At 41.1% G+C, this 21,051-nt stretch overlaps 1 long non-coding RNA gene across 8 annotated transcripts in view; it reads right to left on the reverse strand.

The window, feature by feature from the left end:
* Positions 1-21,051, reverse strand: part of LOC111762511 (uncharacterized) — a 57,413-nt gene that overhangs the window by 6,431 nt on the left and 29,931 nt on the right. The window lies entirely within an intron of this gene.

Below are 21,051 nucleotides of genomic sequence, written 5' to 3' on the forward strand. Positions count from 1 at the left end.
GCTGGGAGCCGGCCCTAGCCTGGTCCTCAGGAAAGCAGAGCTGTCCTGTGGCAGCAGGGTCTGTGCTGCCGCATCTGGTCCAAGTTACCAAGGTGAGGACTTCTTCCTCAGATCACTCCCAACCCAATGGGCCACCCCACCACACAGGCCACCCCACCTCGGCTCTTAGAAAAGGAATGTGCAAAGAGCACTGGCTAATCCTCTCCCTTGCAGAGAGGCACATGGGCCCTGAAGAGTCCGGGCGGCCGGCAGATGCATTCCCACCAGGGACAGGTTTCTTGGTGCCTGATCTAATCCTGGTTGCTCTGGCATCAGTATCTGGTAACACTCCCCACCTTCTTTTGTTCCCCTGGCCTACTTTTATTTTCTCTCAGAGCTCACACTAGAGGGGAGCTGGTTGAATTTCATGAACCAGCCATTTATAGGTTCACTGAAGGACCTTAGGGGTCAGCTGACCAAATCTGTCCAAACTAGTGCCGTCTGGTCTTTGATTCTAAGCACCAGAAATTGACTCTGCTTACCTAAAGCTAAACCAGACAGTTTTAGGCAGAACCTGGGGAAGTTCGTGGAAATGAGGAAAAGCCAAAGAGTTCTGTCCATGAAAGGACAGGCTCCAGGACTCAGGAGCAGGAACCACTGGGCAGTGTCTTGAGGGCCCCATGCAGAAGATGAGGTGCCAAGTGCTTGCAATGTTTTGGTTCTAATCGGAAAGGCAAACTCTGGGGCTTACGTCAGAATCACCTGGGAAGCTCATAAATACACAGATGGCTAGAGTTTGTGATTCAGTTTCTGATTCTGAGGTGGGACTCCAGAATTTTGCCTTTCTAACCAGTTACTAGGTGCTGCTGGTGCTGCTGGTCTAGGGATCCCACTCTGAGAACCACCTCTCCAGGGCACCCTAGCTTGGGTTGTGTGCTGCTCTTAGCTGCAAGCAGGGAGCACCTTGAGAAATGGTCCCTCCAAGTCTGTACTCAATGGGATCAGTACAACTCCCCCAAACAAGCTCAGGATGCTGTAACCAAAAAGGGGAACAAATGTTAGGCAGGAAAAAGCACAGATGTCCACTAAGCCATTCCTTCTCCACTGTCTGAATCCCCTATGGCAACATCCTCACCAGGGGGTCAACCAGCTTGCTCTTGAATTCCTCTAGGGCCAGAAAGCTCACCATCACACCATACCCATCCTATTTGTGGATGGCTTAGATTGTTGTAATGTCCAGACCCCTGTGACAACATTGTTCTCTGGTTAAAACACTAAAAGGCTAATTCCCTCTCTATGTAGCAACCACTCAAATATTTGGCAATGATACTCAGGCTTCCCTTTGGTTCTATGGGCTAACTATCCCCCTTACTTCTGCTGCTCTTCATGAGCTGTGACGAGCCCCCTTTCCATCTTCATGAAGAACAAATCTGCCTCTGTCAAGCAGACAGTGTGTTCATTGCAGGCCTGCTATCTGGTAGGCTCAGTGCTCTTACTGGTAATACACTAGCAAAAAGGATAAGCATTGCCCCTGATGTCACAGAACTTTAGTGGGCAATCAAAAATGAAATAGTTCTACAGCTGAGATCTCTCTGGCATGGAGCAGTCTATCACCTCCCTCATCCTAGTTAACATGCTTCCATGAATGCAGCCTGAGATGCCACTGGTTTTCACAGCAGCAACATCTTACCACCAACACATTACTATTATTAAAAAATATTGAAATATTTTTTACACTATGCTTGTAAACATTTACAGTGTTCCCAGCCCTGTGCTATATATTACAGAGATGTAAGAGAAGATGCGTCAGGGAGCGGATGTGGCTCAAGAGTTTGAGTGCCTGCTTCCCACATGGGTGGTCCTGGGTTTAGTCCCTAGTACCTCCTAAAAGCAAAAAAGCAAACACAACAAGCAAACAAATGAAAAACCAACTCAGGGGAGTCAACGTGGCTCAGTGGTTGAGCACCAGCTTCCCACCTATGAGGTCCAGAGTACAATCCCCAGCAATGGTACCTCAAAAAAAAAAAAAAAAAGAGAGAGAGAGAGAGAGAGAAGAGGCATGGTCTCAGCCTCTTAGAAGTCGCCATTTGTCTCACTGAAATGTTGGTTACATGGCAACTGGTTACAATCTCTACATTTCCAAAGAGGATACCCGAAGTGTCGTCAGCAGCACCCCAGGCCTAGGGTCCCATTATGCCCACTTGGCTCCTCTGCATCAGCAGAGCCCGTGTCGGAGGATGCGAACCCACAGGCTGAGCAGTCTGGCCATCGCGTTTCCGGGGTGCAGGACGTAGCCTGGCACTCTTGCGCTTCCCCGGCTGCAGCAGATGGGAGGTCTCGCTGCTGCCCTCTTGAGGGGATTTCATGAAAGGTCAGCCTGGAGTCCGGAATGGGGAGAAGGGCTGCAGCATCAAAGAATCATGGGCTGGGAGCATCCTTAGGAAGCACCTTAGTCCAACCATCTCATTTAAGAGCAGACCCTGGGGGCCCAGGAGTGAAGGGATGGCTTGAGCTCACACAGCTGGGGGAGGAAAATTGGATCCAGAACCCAGAGCACCTTGTGCCATCAAATCCTGTGCTTTTTCTACTATGCCATCCAGAAGTGAGTGAGGCTGAGGCAAGCAATAGAAAAGGAAAGCATGGTTTGTTCATAAACTAATCCATCCAGGAGCCACTAAAGAAAAAGTGCTAGAAAATGCACTTTTTATATATATATATATATTTCTCTCACTAAGAAATTGATGTAACTTAAGCAATATATCAGGGAAAATTCCTTTGATCTCTATAATGGAAGAGGAAAAGACAGAACATTCTTCAGTGCAGTCAGGGCAACAGAAACAGTGGGCAGCCCTAACTCAAAGCTCAGCATGCCTTTGTTTGGAAACTTGCAATGCCAAGGGAACTAATTCTCAGGGAGACTTGGCATCAGGAGCCAAAGGCATGAAGGTGATATACTGGTCAGATGCCCCAGATTCAATTACTCTGAGAGGAAATATGGCTGTTAACCAGCCCAGCACTGGCCAAAGTTCTACAACCAGGAGGAAGGAAATGAGGATTGCCTCTTTTCAAAGTCAGAACTGTCCCTGATGTGTGTGAAAGTAACACACAGGTGGTGTGCGTGGGGTTGGGGAGCATTTGGATGGGTGAAAGGAAAGAAGTGTCCTTGATTTCACAGAGCTCAGTGTTCACAAGAATAGGGCAGAGCCTAAAAAGAGTTAACACTTGCATAGCACTTACTACCAGCCATATACTGCTCTGAGCACTTTGAAATATTAGCTCCTCACAATAGTGCGAGGAGGTGAGCCACTGCTATCTCCATTTTATATATGAGTAAGCTTGGTGATGGAGAGGTGAAGTAGCTTGTCCACAGTGACACAGCTAAGCTGGGATTTGAATCTAGGTAACTTGGTTAAGAGGCCTAACCTCTCTACTATACCACCATCAGTCAGAAGAATTGATAATCTGCTTTGATGCCCCCAATGTACCTATTTAATACCCAAGAGTACCTCAGCCTTCAGATCTGCTAATTGAGACCTGCCTAAGCTTTCCAACTTGACCTGCAGTTCACCAGTATCACCACAAAGGACCTCACCAAATTCTGGTAATATTTCTTTCTTTTTGCTGGTCGGTTAGAGAGCCCTTATGTACAGCCAAATGGCACTATTTCAGGTTTCTTAATAGACAAAGAATTGGCACATCAATATGTTGTAAAAAAGTCATTTATTTTCTTCCCATTTATTTCACATTTACCCATGATTCAATGAAAAGTTGCATGTTTACCCTACACTCAAGGAGGGGCTACCTCTGCATCCTAAACGAGCCCCAAGAATTATCAGGCTCATTCACAACACTTAGTAGCTTGCACCATGCTAGTCACTAAGAGGACAAGTGTGCACAAGACACAACCTCTGCCTTAATGAATTCCAGCTTGTGGAAAGATCGAGTGCAAACAAGAGTAACAACACAAGATGGAGAGTGATACCATAAAAGTGTGTCCAAAATGCTATAGGAACAAAAAGGAGGGGAACCTAGCTCTTGGGAGAGTAGCAGGAAAAGATGCTTAGCAGAGAGAGGAGCCTCATTTTGTATGCAACTCAGAAGTCTGGACTGTCTTCTAGGAGGTGGAGAGACACTGGGAGGCTCTAAGTAGGGGTACATTTTAGGAAGATTGCCCCTTGAGATGCTAGGAGGGCAGACTGGAGGAAGCAGGAAAACCAATCAGAAAGTGATTGCTGAGTCCAGGCAAGAGCTGAGGGTTAGAATAAGGCAGAGGCACTGCAGATGGGAAAGAGAAGATGGGTTTTTTCCCCTGGGGGGTACACTTGGGCCAACAACTCATTTGCCGTGATATTCCCTCAGCTCTGGCTCTGATCATGGTGAAGAACCCAGAGACCGGGCTTTTAGGTTATGTAATCTTAAGTTTCCAGAACACCAGAGTTCACACCCTGCCCACCTGCTCTTGAACAAGTCACATTTTCTGGAACACAATCTATGAATTCTCAGAGTGAGAATCTATCTACCTTTGCAGCTTGTTAGGGGGATTCCACTCACTTGGGTGCTGATATTGTCTCAACTCCTTTTATCTTTCCTAAAAACAACTGCAGCACCCACATTTACTGCGCACTAGCTATGAGCCAGACACTACTCTGACATCCATTACCTCATTTAATCCTCACAGTAACTGTGTGAGATCAGTGCCGTGATTCTTGCCATTATGCAGATAAAGAAACTGAGGCCAAACAAGATGAAGCAACTTGCCACCTTCTCACAGATGGTGGCAGAGCTAGGATGTGAACGCAGCAGTGTGGCTCCACTCTTTCCCACTCCACTACAACCACCTGTCCTAACTGCCCAAGCACCCACCCGCCTTCAGGTAGAGGAAGCCCAGGATCTGCCTCCCGAGCCCACCCTCCTCCATGTCGTCAACCCCTCCTACTTCAGTCCTGCTCCCTGGCCCCAGGGGAAGAAAGAACACAGCCAGCCCTCTACTGCCACTGCTAGACCCTGCCCCGAGGTGCGCTACAGAAGGTCAATCCTGCCAGGTGGGATCGAGGGTTCCGTTGCTGGGGTGTTGAAGCTGGTTCACGTTCCTGCCCGGCTACAGTGGGGTCACACGCTGGGGCTCTGAGACCTCCCCTTTCCTGTAATTTCTCATCCACACGTTTGGCTAATGTTCCTCAAAACCCACAGGGTGGGGGAGGGGTGGTGGCTGAATCAAAGTTGTTTCAGCCCCCTGTTGTCTGGACTACCAACTCGGACTCCCGCTTCCCTTCTGGTGGATGCCTTGGGGTTCCTATCTACTAAAATGCACTGGGCAGGGCCATGCCAATAGACCAGGGACCAGGTCTCCCTAACTTCAAGTCTTAAGGAGCCACTAAACTTGTGGTCCAAGGGCCCTTACACACAGAAGACCCCTGGACAACTTGTGCAAATTGGTTCACCCTCTTCTGAGACTTGACTATTAAAGGGAGAGGCATTTTCTAAACACACACAGACTAACATGTCCTATCCTTTGCTCAGGTTATTAGGGGTCAGCTCCTCTTATGTGCACATGGCTACCAGGGGCTCCAGTGCCTCCCGGCTGAACAAAACCCGCTCCTGGATAGCCAGTTCTGTTCACTGGCATGCCTAAAGAGACAATTATCTGCTGTGGTGATTTGAAGCTGTATGTACCCCAGAAAAAAAGATATTCTTAAGTTTGACCCATTCCTGTGGGTGTGAACCCATTTTAAGGGTTTTACTCCCATTACTTGGAGTCCTTCAGGCAGAGGGAGAGAAAGCCATGGAAACCAGAAGCTGAAATTCAACAGAACCAGAAGAAAATGGAGAAGCCAGGGGATGCGGCTGTGTGCGTTGCACTGTGACAAGCTAAGGACCAAATCACCAGCAGCCAGCCCTTGATGACGCCTTAAGGACACCTTGATTTGGACTTTCTTTAAGGCCCAAAACCATAAACAGATAAATTCCCATGGTTTAACCTGACCCATTTCATGGTATTTGCTTGAGCAGCCTCAGAAACTAAAACCTGAGGAACCCTTTCCTCCACCAGCTAAAAGCTTCACACAAAAGACCTTAGGATGGGCTGAGGGGCTAACCTAGACCTATGAAAGGTGTGCTTTTACTTCTAAAACATGATGAATGTTATTTTCTGTCCTGGGCAGAAAAATTCTGAGGCTGAGTCAGTTATAAACACCAACTTCTTCATAAACTTTGAGAGTTCTAACACCAGTCTTCAGCAAGAGCACAGAATGTCACAGAGAATCAGATGCATCCTCAAACTGAACCATGATTAGGGTGGCCAGATTTAGGAAATAAAAGTACAGGACCCCCAGTTAAATTTGAATTTCAGGTAAACAATGAATAACTTTTAATGTAAATATGTCCCATGCAATACTTAGGACACACTTATAGTAAAAAATTATTTGTTATTTATCTGAACTCCAAATAGAACTGTGTACTGTATATTTTATTTGGATAACCCCACCTTAAGTACAGCCATATTCAGAAACAAATCCAAGTCCTCGGAAAGCAAAGGTTAAAGGAGCTTAGTTCAATAGTTAGAATTCATTTGGCTACTAAAATCTGATCAGTGGTTCTTAAGCCTATTTTTGTTTTCATTCCCCAGATGTCCATGTCTACATCCCAGGGATTCATGGGACACCAGTCTGGGGTGGGGATCTGGGGGATGCTAATGCATAACTGGGGCTGAGGACCACTGCTTTGAAGTGGAGTTGTTTATACATCTGTTCAGCAGAAAGCTTTTCTGACTGATGCACTTTATTAACAATTATAAGCTTCCTGAAATCATATCTCACAGTGAGTTCACATTGCCAACAGCCATGACTGCACTAAGGGCAAATTGGCAAAGAGCTAAACTGGCTTACTGATAGCTCCTGTTCCTACCAACGTAGCATTTCCAAACAGACTCTTTGTCTTACTATTTCCACTCTAGAGAATCAATTCTAGGGAAATACTCCAGGAAAAGTCATATACAGACAGAGATGCTGATCATACAATATATCATGAAAAATCAGAATTCATGAAAAGTCCCACAACAGAAAAATGGCTAACCAAATTTAGGTACACTTCTGTTAAGATATGATAAAGTGAATAAAACCATGCTTTCACAAAATATTTAATTATAATAGGAAAAACTGACAATACAATGTTAAGAAATGGAAGCAGGATATAAAAGCATATATGCATTAGAGTGATTATTTAGTTTTCCAGATTCTGAAATACTCAGAAAAAAAAGACTAAAATGAAATATACCAGAAAATGAATAAGCATTTATCGCTGACTTGTGGTATTAATAAGGTATTTATTTCCTTACCTTTTACTTTTCTCTTTTAGTTTCCAAAATTCTTTACAATGAACAAATATTACATTTATAACTAGAGGAAATAAATGTTTCTTTAATATTATTAGTTCCTGTAACGGCCAACTAGGTAATTCACACCAATCCCTCAATTAGTTCAGCTAAAAGGCTGGACAGAGCATTAAAAGCTTCTTCTTAAGAGCATCATAAATGGAGTTCAGCCAACCAAGATGGCAGCCTGAGACACTCCAGGATACCATTACCACACAGAATCTTTGAATAACTAGTGAAAACTGGCAACACCGTCTTCCTCAAACCTCAGGAGCATAGTTAAGCTGGGTGAGTGCTGAGTCAAGAAAACACAGCTTTAGAGACAGTAGGAAAACTCTCGGCACCCTTGCTGGCCCCTCCCCAGTGCCCTCCACTGTACAGTGGGGAGTTGGCCCGCACTCCAGATGAAGGGCCCTGGCCCTGTTCTGCAGGGAGCAGAGTAACCCCTATGTGCACTATGCGGATGAAGTAAGTAATGCCTTTCTAGTAATAACAGCGAATGTTAATGGCTTGAAATCCCCAATCAAAAAAGTAGGTTAAAAAAAAAAAGAGCTATCTATATGCTGGCTACAAGAGACTCACCTCAGGCAAAAGGACACAAGCAGGTCAAAAGTTAAAGGTTGGAGAAAGATACTCCATGCAAATAGTACCAAAAAGATCCAGAGCAGTGATACTAATATTGGACAAAACATATTTTAAATACAAAATTGTTAAGAAATGAAGGTCATTATATACGAATAAAAGTAACAATTCACCATGAAGAAATAACTATATAAATATTTTTGCATCTAAGTTGGGTGCCCAAAGATACATGAAGCACACACTGGCAAAATTGAAGGGAGAAATAGACATCTCTACAATAATAGTTGGAGACTTCAAGACAACACTCTCCACATTGCATAGAACATCTGGACAGAGGATAAAGAAGGAAACAGAGTTTGAATAATATGATAAATGAACAAGACCTAACAGATATTTATGGAGCATCACACCCCAAAACAGCAGGATATAGATTCTTTTCAAGTCCTCATAGATCCTTCTCCAAGATAGACCATATGTTGGGTCAAAGACAGGTCTCAATAAATTAAAAAAGACAGAAATTATATAAAGCACTTTCTCTGATCACAAAGGAATGAAGCTGGAAATCAGTAATAGACAGGAAAGGGGAAAGTTCACAAATATATGGAGATTAAACAACACACTCAAATAATCTGTGGGTCAAAGAGAATTTACTAAATAGCTCAAGGCATATGAAAATAAGAACACAACATATGAAAACCTATATGGCAGAGCGGGTGTAGCTTAGTGGTTGAGTGCCTCTTTGCATGTGTGAGGTCCTGGGTTTAAGCCCCAGGGCCTCCAAAAATAAACCAAACCTATGGGGCCTTTCAATCAGAAGCAAAGTGGGTACCACCATCCTAAAATCCTCAAGATTGAGGAATGAACAAACATAAGGACTAGAGGAGACATTATTCTAGTAATGGAAGAACACATATCATTGATATAAAGACAGTGGTCACCAGAGGTTGTGAGGGGAGACAGGGAAGAATACGTGTAACATGGGGCATTTTGGGGACATTGAAATTGTGTATGATATTGCAAAAAGATACAGGCCATTATAAATTTTTGTCAAAACCTATAAAATTGTGTGATGCAAAGTATAAACCATAATGTAAATTATAGACCATGATTAGTAGCAATGCTTCAATATTTGTTCAATTGTAACAGATGTACCACACTTATGAAATATATTAATGGAGGAAAGTGTGGGAGGGGGATGGGTGGGGTATATGGGAATCCCCTATATTTTTGATGTAATATTTATGATATCTAAAACTTCTTTAGGGAGGTGGACACGGCTTGACTGATAGAGTGTCTGTCTACCATATGGAGGATCCAGGGTTCAATCCCCAGGGCCTCCTGACCCATGTGGTAAGCTGGCCCATGTGCAGTGCTGCCACGCACAAGAAGTGCCATGCCATGCAGGGGTGCCCCCCCCCCATGCCCAAGGAGTGTGGCCCTCAAAGAGAGCCTCCCTATGTGAAAAAAGCACAGCCTGCCCAGGAGTGGTGCCACACACATGGAAAGCTGATGCAGCAAGATGATGCAACAAAAAAGAGACACAGTTTCCCAGTGCCACTGGATAATGCAAATGGACGCAGAAAAACACACAGTGAATGGACACAGAGAATTGGCTCAAGCAGTTGAGCTCCTGCTTCCCACATGGGAAGTTTCAGGTTTGGTTCCTGGTGCCTCCTAAAAACAAAAACACAAACAACAAGCAAACAAATGTAAAAAGCAACTCTGAGGAGTTGATGTGGCTTAGAGGTTAAATGAAGCAAAGGAATATTACACACACATTTATGCCAATTAATCAACATCATTAAATAAACCTTCAATAAAAGAGGCAATTTACACAAATTGACATAAGAAAGATTAAGTAAGCTCTAAATCTATCAAAGAAATTGAATTTAAAGTTAAAAAACCTTACAAAAAGGAAATACCAGGCACAGATGACTTCACTAGTTAAGTCTATTATCTTTTTTTGCCACAGGGCTGCCAATGCAAAGTATCAGAAACAGGTTGGCTTTTACAATGGGAAATTTATTAAGGGTAAAAGATTACAGTTCCAAGTTTGTGAAAATGTTCAAATCAAGATATCATCAGAGATGCTTCCTCACCAAAGTCAGCTACTGGTGATCCTGGCATCACGCCATGTGGTGAAACAAGATGGTAGCTGATCCCTGCTAATGTTCCAGCCTTCCCCCTCAAAGCTCATCTTCTCTAGGAGCTCAGCTCTGGGTATTTAGGCATATGGTTTGTCTCTTTCCAGGCCTCCTCAGCCTCAGAACCCTGAACCCAGCTATGAGTCATCAGGCCTATGGCTTGACTCTTCAGCCTTGAGGTGCCCTGTGGGCTCAGCCTCTTCTCACCTCAGCTTCAGCTGCTAGCGATCCTTGAGTCCTCTCTCTCACATGACTGGGTCAAAATGGAAGATCTCCCTTTTCTGTATGTCTACTTTCACTGTGTGTCTCCATTTATATAAGCCTCCAGTGAGAGGGCAGAGACCCAACCTGGGTCATGCCTCATTGACCAAAAAAAAAGCAATCTAATCACACCTAACCTCAGTGCCCCAAGATATATGAGGCACACAGTGACAAAGCTGAAGGGAGAAATAGATGTCTCTACAATAATAGTTGGAGACTTCAATACACCACTCAGTATTGGGTAGAGCATCTGGACAGAGGATAAATAAAGAAAGAGCTTGAATAATATGGTAAATAAGTTTAAGACCTAACAGACATCTATAGAGTGTTGCACCCCAAAACAGCAGGACATACATTCTTTTCAAGTGCTCATAGATTCCTCTCCAATATAGACCATATGTTGAGTCACAAGACAAGTCTCAATAAATTTAAAAAGATTAAAATTATACAAACACTTTCTCTGATCATAACAGAATATAGCTGGAAATCAATAATGGACAGAAAAAGGGAAAATTCATAAATATATGGCAATTAAATAACACATTTTTAAACAATCAATGAGTCGAAGAAGAAATTGCAAGAGAATTCATCAAATATCTTCACACAAATGAAAATGAGAACACAACATATCAAAACATATGGGACACCACAAAGGCAGTCCTGAGAGGGAAACTTATAGCCCTCAGTGCTTACATTAAAAAAGAAGAGCTAAAATCCATGATCTAACAGCACACCTGGAAGAACTAGAAAAAGAACCACAAACTAATCCCAAACCAAGCAGAAGGAAAGAAATAGTAAAGATCAGAGCAGAAATAAATGAAATCTAGAACAAAATTAAAAAACAGAATCAACACAACCAAAAGTTGGTTCTTTGAAAAGATCAACAAAATAGACAAACCCTTAGCTAGACTGACAAAGAAAAAAAGAAGACAAATAAAATCAGAAATGAGAGGGGAGAAGTTATCACCGACCCCACAGAAATCATAAGAAGATACAATGAACAACTGTATGCCAAAAATACTAGAAAATGTAGACGAGATGAACAAATTCCCAGAAATACACAAAACACCTACCTACCCTGCCTTTAGAAGAAATAGAAGACCTCAACAAACCAATCGCAAGTGAAGAGATTAAAACTGTCGTCAAAAACCTCCCAAAAATAAAAAGCCTGGGACCAGATACTTCACAGGTGAATTCTGCTAATCATTCAAAAATGAACTAGCACTGATCCTGCTCAAGCTCTTCCAAAAAATTGAATGAAAGGAATGCTACCAAACTCATTCTATGAAGCCAAAATCACCCTAATAACAAAACCAGATAAAGATACTATGAAAAAAGAAAATTAAAGACCAATAGGACTCAGATGGGATCTCCCTTCATAAGACTTTCATGCTAATGTGCTGGAGGTGCAGTTAATGTTGGGGTTTAAGATATATTTAGGGGATTTGAATCTCTGGACTGACAATGTGATAGCCAGATCCTGAGCCTCAACAGACTCCAGCACCTACAATCTGATTTATTGGACTTACCACACTCAGCTAAGATGGAGGTGAAGAAGGACAACCACCACACCATGGAGCCTAGAGTGATTACAACTGAAAATGGGAGGATTGCATCCAGCATCCAGGTGGAATCTGAGCCTCCTCTTGACATAAAGGTGCAATGGACACAACCAATCCAGTGTCCACATAGAAGAGGTGGCATTGGATTGGGAAAAGTGGACATAATGGACAAAGGGTATGGGGAAAGGCAGGAAGAGATGAGAGGTGGAGGCGTCTTCGGGACATGGAGCTGCCCTGGATGGTGCTTCAGAGGTAATCACCGGACATTGTAAATCCTCACAGGGCCTACATGATGGAATAGAGGAGAGTATGGGCCATGATGTGAACCAATGTATATGAGGTGCAGAGGTGCCCAAAGATGTACTTACCAAATCCAATGGATGTGTCATGATGATGGGAACGAGTGTTGTTGGGGGGGGGGGAGAGGGGGGGTGGGGGGGTGGGGTTGAATGGGACCTCACATATATATTTTTAATGTAATATTATTACAAAGTCAATAAAAAATAAAAAAAATTAATAATAATAAAAAAAAAAGACCAATAGCTCTAATGCATATAGATGCAAAAATCCTCAACAAAATACTTGCAATCAGAATTCAAGAGTACATTAAAAAATTATATACCACAATCAAATGGGTTTTATCTCAGGTATGTAAGGGTGGTTCAACACAAGAAAATCAACTAGTATAATAAACTGCATTGACAAATTAAAGAAGAAAAGGCATTTGACAAAATACAGCACCCTTTCTTGATAAAAATACTCCAAAAGATAGGAATAGAAGGAAGCTTCTCATTATGGTAAAGTGCGTATATAAAAAAACCTACAGCTAGCATTGTATTCAATGGTGAAAGACCAAAAGCTTTCCTGCTGAGACAAGGATGTTCAGTGTCATCATTATTCAACATTGTGCTAGAAGTTCTAGGTAGAGCAATTAGGCTAGACAAAGAAATAAAAGGCACCCAAATAGGAAAGGAAGGAGTAAAACTTTCACTATTGCTGATTACATGATCCTATATCTAGAAAATCCTGAAAAATCCACAACAAAGCTACTAGAATAAACGAGTTCAGCAAAGTTGAAAGATACAAGGTTAATATGCAAAAATCAGTAGTGTTTCTATACACTACTGATGTGCACTCTGAGGAGGAAATTAGAAAAAACAATTCCATTTATAATAGCAATGAAAACAATTAAATATTTAGGAACAAACTTAACCAAGAAGAGAAAGGACCTGTATTCAGAAAACTACAAAATATTGCTAAAAGAAAACAAAAGACTTAATGGAAGGACATTCCATGTTCATGAATTGAAAGACTAAATATCATTAAGATATCAATTCTACCCAAACTGATTTACAGATTCAACACAATCCCAATAAAAATCCTAACAGCCTTTTTCAAAGAAATCAAAAATCCAATAATCAAATTTATCTGGAAAAGCAAGGGGCCCCAAACTGTCTTTAAAAAGAAGAACAAGTTTGGAGGACTCTCATTTCCTGACTTCAAACTGTATTACTTAGCTACAGTGGTAAAAAAACAAAAAACAAAACAAAAAACAGCATGTTACTGGCATATAGACAGCTTGACCAATGGAATCAAATCAAGAACTCAGAAATTGGCCCTCACATCTACAGTCAAGTGATTTTTGACAAGGTTGTTAAACCCACCCAGCTGGGCCAGAAGAGTCTATTCAACAAATGGTGCTGGAAGAATTGGATAGCATATACAAAAGGAAGAAAGGAGACCCCTATTTGACACCTTATACAAAAAATAAAAATGGATCAAGGACTTACAGAAACAACTATAAAACTCCTAGAAGAAAATATAGGAAAACATATTCAAGAAGATCTTGTGTATTGTAGGGACACATGCTGGACATTATATATCCTGCCATAACCCACTGAATGGACTGGGGGAGAGTGTAAACTACAAAGTAAGCTATAATCCATGTGGTGCATCAGTGCTCCAAAATGTACTCACCAAATGCAATGAATGTGCCACACTGATGAAAGAGGTTGATGATGTGGGAGGAGAGGGGAGGGTTGGGGTTTGGGGTATATGGGAACCTCATATATATTTTTTTATTTTTTTAAAGATTTATTTATTTCTCTCCCCCTCCCCATCCCCATTGTCTGCTGTGTCCATTCACTGTGTGTTCTTCTGTGTCTGCTTGTATTCTCATCAGGTGCACTGGGGATCTGTGTTTCTTTTTGTTGTGTCATCTTGCTGCATCAGATCTCCATGTATGTGGCACCACTCCTGGGCAGGCTGTAGTTTCTCCTTTTGCAGGGGCCACTCCTTATGCAGGGGGCACCCTTATGTGGGGGCATAATTGCATGGGCCAGCACTCCTTGTGTACAGCAGCACTGCAAGTGGGCCAGTTCACCACATGAGCCAGGAAGCCCTGGGTATAGAACCCTTGGACATCCTGTATGGTAGGCGGACGCTCTATCTGTTGAGTCACATCCACTTCCCATCTCTTATGTTTTTTTAATGTAACATTTTCTGTGATCTATGTATTTTAAAAAAAAAGACAAAAGACAATTAAAAAAAAAAAAGATCTTGTGGTAGGCAGTAGTTTCTTAAACCTTATGCCCAAAACATGAGCAACAAAAGAAAAAACAGATAAATGAGACCTCCTCAAAATTCAAAATTCAACACTTTTTGTACCTCAAAGGACTTTGTCAAAAGGGTGAAAAGGCAGCTGACTCAATGGGAGAAAATATTTGGCAATCACATATCTGATAAAGATTATCCATGATACATAAGGAGACCGTACAACAACTCAACAATAAAAAGACAAACTATCAAATTAAAACATGGGCAAAAGACTTGAAAAGACAACTGTCCAAAGAAGAAATGCAAATGGCAAAGAAACACCTGAAAAAATGTTCAACATCACTAGTGGATTAGGGAAATACAAATCAAAACTACAATGAGGGAACTGGACATGGCTCAACTGATAGAGTGTCCACCTACCATATAAGAAGTCCAGGGTTCAAACCCAGGACCTCCTGGCCCATGTGGTAAGCTGGCCCACATGCAGTGCTGCCACGTGCAAGGAGTACTGTGCCATGCAGGGGTGCCTCCCACGTAGGGGTGTCCCACACTTAAGGAGCACACCCCACAAGGAGAGCCACCCCACGTGAAAAACGCAGCCCACCCAGGAGTGGCACTGCACACACGGAGAGCTGATGCAGCAAGATGATGCAACAAAAAAAAGAGACACAGATTCCCAGTGTCACCTGACAAGAATGCAAGCAGACACAGAAGAACACACAATGAATGGACACAGAGAACAGACAATGGGGGGGGGAGGAAGGGGGAAAAGGGAGAGAAATAAATAAAAATAAATCTTAAAAAAAAAAGTACAATGATAACGTTTCACACCTATTAAACTGGCCGCTATTAAAAAGTTGAAAAACTATAAATGTTGGAGAGGATGTAGAGAGATACGAATGCTTATTCACTGTTGGTAGAAATCTAGAATGGTACAGACACTGTGGAGGACCCATTTGGCAGTTCCTAAAGAAGCAGACTATAGACTTGCCATGGGACCCAGCAATACCACTGCTGGGTACATACCCAGAAGAACTGAGAGCAGTGACACAAATGTTCATAGCAGCGTTAATCACAATATCCAAGTAAAACCCAGGTGTCCATCAACTGATAAGCAAATAAACAAATTGTGGAGTACACCTGCAATGGAATATTATGCAACAGTAAGGAGAAATGAAGTCATGAAACATATGAAAACAGAATGAACCTGGAGGACATGATGTTGAGTGAAGCAAGCCAGACACAAAAGGTCAAATACTGTATGATTGCCATATTATGAACTAAATATATTATGTGTATGTAAATATATTATTTCATATATAATTATATGAAATACGAATATGGGTAGAATTGCACATATAAGACCATTTTTTTGAAGCTAAACAAATATAAGTTAATACTACAAAATGCTAATGTCAGACAAAAAAATTTATAATGAGAGAAGGAGACCAGATACAGGGTACTACATTTTGCATAATTCCATTTATATGAAATGTAAATATAAACCAACTTATAAAGATGAAATGAGATTCATTTCCCATCGGGAAAAAATCACTGATATCTACTCTCACCACTTCTATTCAACATTGTATTGGAGGTCCTAGCTCATACCATACAACAAGAAAAAGAGATAAAAAGCATACAGATTGGAAAGAAAGAATAAAAACTCGATTTACAAATGATATGAACATGAATGTAGAAAGTCCTAAAAAATACACTGCAAAGCTACCAAAATTTAAAAAAAAATTTACAAACATATAAGGCACAAAGTCAATAGTCAATACACAAAAATCAATTGTGTAGTGTGCCATCACTGAGAATGAAGAGAACATAGCTCCAAAGAGCCATTCCTCCACTGAAGGAATGATTAAGCTGGAAAAAATTGTCAGAATCAAATTTTTCAAAACTCTGGAGTCAAAACCTTTCAATAGTCGTGGGAGTGCTTAAAGAATAAAGAAGATGCTAAATTTCATTAAGAGCACTGTGGCATTCTCACTTCCCTGTTTGCCACCTCGCTGCTCGGAAGCAGCCATGGGAATGATGGCCCACCTTCCTGGTGCAGCTTGCTTATGCCAAGGGAGTAAATACAGACCCTATTCCCCCCAAAAAAGGGGGAGGGCGGGTAGGGAGCAGATGTGGCTCAAGTGGTTGAGTGCCTGCTTCCCACATGGAAGGTTCTGGGTTTGGTCCCCAGTGTCTTCTTAAAAAAAAATACCAACAAACAAACAAATGAAAGAATCAACTCAGGAGCCAATGCGGCTCAGTGGTTGAGCACCAGCTTCCCACATACAAGTGTCAGGATTCAATCACAGCCCCAGTATCTCAAAAAAAAATGTGGCTGTGCATTTGGTGGCTTCCTGAGGGATCAGCTCAGGGACTTGTTTATATTTTGCCCTTCTTGGAACTCTCTCCGAGTTAGAGTACTCTTGCAGACAATATTTTCCAAAAGTCTTTAAAGTCATGCACTACCTGCAGCTGCTTAGAGCAAGGGACAACATAGGAGACAAGCAGCAGGCAGTCCCAAAGCCCATGAAGTAAAAGGTTAGGGAAGGAGATACATGGGATAAATACATGGGATAAATAAGGGCTTTGAAAGCTACCGCAAATGCTGGAGAATCTTGAAGTCCACATCCAAGCCCAAGGCCAGATGCAGGCTCAGAAAACACCTAAGAATACCCTACTTTCATGTCTGGATGATCTTCAGGTTCCACATAAGCAGGAAATGAAGGTTAAAGCAAAATTGTAAATAACCTAAATGTTGAAGTAATGTCCCAACTCAGAGTCTATCTGCTAAGACTGGGAAAGTATCGTTTTGTTTCTTGTTTTGTTTTCTTTCTTTTTTTGCTACAGGTGTATAAAAAAAGTCTGTCAAATTACTAACTAAGGGAAATGAATGTAGCTCAAGCAGTTGGGCTCCCCATCTATCATATAGGAGGTCCAGGGTTCAGTGCCCAGGGCCTCGTGGTGAAGGCAAGCTGGTCTGTGCAGCGAGCTGGTCCACATGGAGTGCCAGCCCATGCAGGAGTGCCACCCTGTGTGGGAACACTGCTCCACATGGGAGTGTCCCCCTGTGCAAGAGTGCCACCCTGCACAGGAATACTGGCCGATGTGGAGAGCTGGCACAGCAAGATGATGTAACAAGAGACACAGAGGAGAGACAATAAGAGATGCAGCAGACTAGGGAGGTGAGGTGGTGCAAGAGAATGATCATTTCTCTCCCACTGAGGAAGGTCCCAGGATCAGTTCCCAGAGCCACCTAATGAGAATACAAGCAGACACAGAAGAACACAGTGAATGAACACAGAAAGCAGACAAATGGGCGAGGGGGGAGAAATAAAAATCTAATATATATATATATATAAAATAACTCAGCATTAAACTAACAGAACAGAAACTTCAGTGACCACAAATGACAAAGAATACAGTCTTTGCAAATAAATAAATGAAAATTTAGAAGTCAATAATAAACAACTACACTCACATCAAACAGCAACAACAAACTCTGGGGAGAAGAAAGAATCTGGTCTCCAGAGTTACCACTTTATGATATTCAAAATGTCCAGTTTTCACCAAAATATTATGAAGAATGCAAAGAAAGAAGAATGTATTCACAAAGGGAAAATATTAACAACTGTCTCTGAGGAAGCCCAGACATTGGACATAATAGACTATTAAATCCACTGTCTTAAATATACACCATGGACCATAGTTAGTGATACTAGTCCATTGATATTATCTCATAACCTGTAATGAATGTTCCACAACACTGTGGTGTGTTGGGGAAGGGTTCTTGTATGGGAATTCTATACATGTGCATGATTGTTTTGTAAGTTCACAACTCTGTAATAAAAAGATACAGAGAGTTAGAAAGATAGACAGATAGATAACCAACCAACCAAAAAAATGTATGGCTAAATAACCCTAGAGTAAAGGCTAATCAAGAACAGCCCTAAAAAAAAAAAAAGCATACAATAAGCTTCAGTAGGATTGAGATGAACCATGAGTATCTCAATTTTCATGAACACTTAATTGCCAAGTCTGTTATAATTTAAACAAGAACACCTAATACACTAGTGGATTACAACCACCAGAATAAAATAAATATCCATAGTCCACACTGATATAAATAAGTAAGTGAATAGCGGATAATGGATAGCTTTTCTTCTCATTAAAACTCCAATAAATCAGTATAGAAGACATGATAGAAATAGAGTATCACCATTTGGAAAATACCACAGTAATACTTATTGCTGGCAAGAATCTTCAATGGATGCTGAAGTTAGAAGGCCAAAGTATGAAGAGAAAGAAAATGTTTACATAGCTTCAAAATATCTTCCCAGAATACACTCATTAATTGCAAAGGGAAAATAGTAACTTTGAAGTAGATGAATCTGGGAGAAACCACCTTAACCAAATGCTAATAATTAACATCATGAATATAAGATGTAGTGACAAGATGCACTGAGAGGGACACAACATGACTTCTGTGGTAGTCTTGCCAAACTACACTGATATGATCAGGTGTGTAGAAAATCTTTAAGAATCCATCATAAAGCTACTACAATTAGTAAGAGTTTAGCCAAGTTTGCAGGATACAGGGTCAATAAACAAAAAGCAGTTGTTTCTATATACTACATACTAGCAACAAACAATTGGAAAAATGACACAATAATAGCCCAAACATGAAATATTTAGGAATAAATTCAACCAAATATATGGAAAATCTGTATAATGAAAACCTATAAAACACTGCTGAAATTTAGAAAGACTAAAATAGACATACCATAATTATGGACTGAAAGAGTCAACATTCAGATGTCACTTTTCCGCAAATTGATCTACAGATTTAATGCAATCTTTATCAAAATCCCAGGAGGCTTTTCGTAGAAATTGACAAGCTGACTTTAAAATTTACATGGAACAATCTACATAAATCTAACCTCCATCCTCCCAGATCTCATATTCTTGCTTTGTTAACATACATTACCAATACCACTTTACACTTTACCCTTGCTGACACAATTGCCTTTCCCCAACACTAATACTTTCTTCTAAAGTGAACTTAACCAACAACAAGTAACTTGAGTAAGAAGAAAAAAGTGACAAAGAGAAGATATAACACCTATGCAAAAATAACAACTAATTAACCTCCAAAAGCAGACAAAGAAGCTAAGGAACTGATTAAATTCGTCAAAATAAAGAGATGACCAGAAAGCAACAAAAATCTACAAACCAAACCAATAATCAGGAAAACATGACTGAATCCAATCAACAAACCAATAATCACGAAGGGGAGCAAAACTTGGCACAAGCAATGAAAGAACTCAGAACATTTATCACCGACAAATTTGATGCAGTAATGAAAGAGGTTAACAACATGAAGACATCACTTGGAGGGGAAATTGCAGACATACGCAAAAACATAACAGATATGATGGGAATGAACACCACAGTTCAAGAAATCAAAAATACACTTGCAGCAAATATCAGCAGACTAGAAGAGACAGAGCAGAGAATTAGTGATGTGGAAGACAGTACCTCAGAAATCAAACAGATAGTAGAAGGGGTCAATAAGAAGATAGAAAAAATCCAATTAGGATTTAGGGACCTGAATGACAATGCAAAACGCTCAAACATACGTATTATAGGCATTCCAGAAGGTGAAGAGAAGGGAAAGGGGTCAGAAGGAGTGTTGCAGGAAATAATGGCTGAAAACTTCCCAAATCTACTGAAAGAGACAGATGTACATATCCAAGAAGCACAGCGCACTCCACAAGTCATAAACCCCAACAGGCCCACCCCAAGACATATACTTATCAAATTATCCAAGGCTCAAGACAAAGAGAAAATCTTAAAAGCAGCAAGAGAAAAGAAAACCATCACATACAAGGGAAGCTCAATTAGATTAAGTGCTGATTTCTCTTCTGAAACCATGGAGGCAAGAAGACAGTGGTATGATATAGTCAAGGTACTAAAGGAAAAAAACTTCCAACCAAGAATACTCTATCCAGCTAAACTAGCATTCAAACATGATGGAGAGTTCAAAATATTCACAGACAAACAGAAACTGAAAGAGTATACCAACAAGAAACCTCCCCTTCAAGAAATTCTAAAGGGAGTTCTGCAGGAAGAAAGGAAAAAACAGGAAAGGCAAAGTTGGAGGAGAGTATAAGACCAACAACAACAACAAAAAAGACCAAAAAAATATACAAACAAAATATGACAAACACAAATCCAATCAAAATATGGCTAACACAAATAATTCCTTGATAGTAATAACACTGAATGTCAATGGATTAAACTCACCTATCAAAAGATTCAGACTGGGACATTGGATAAGGAAATATGACCCATCCATATGCTGTCTACAAGAGACACATCTTAGACCCAGAGACGCATGGAGATTGAAAGTGAATGGCTGGAAAACAATCATACAAGCTAACAATAACCAAAAAAAGGCAGGAGTAGCTATATTAATATCAGACAAAATAGACTTTAAATGTGAAACAATTGTGAGAGACAAAGAAGGATACTACATTTTAGTGAAAGGGAAAATCTGTCAAGAAGATCGAACAATCATAAATATCTATGCCCCTAA

Source organism: Dasypus novemcinctus, chromosome 6 (assembly GCF_030445035.2).
Source record: "Dasypus novemcinctus isolate mDasNov1 chromosome 6, mDasNov1.1.hap2, whole genome shotgun sequence".
Taxonomy (NCBI): Eukaryota; Metazoa; Chordata; class Mammalia; order Cingulata; family Dasypodidae; genus Dasypus; species Dasypus novemcinctus.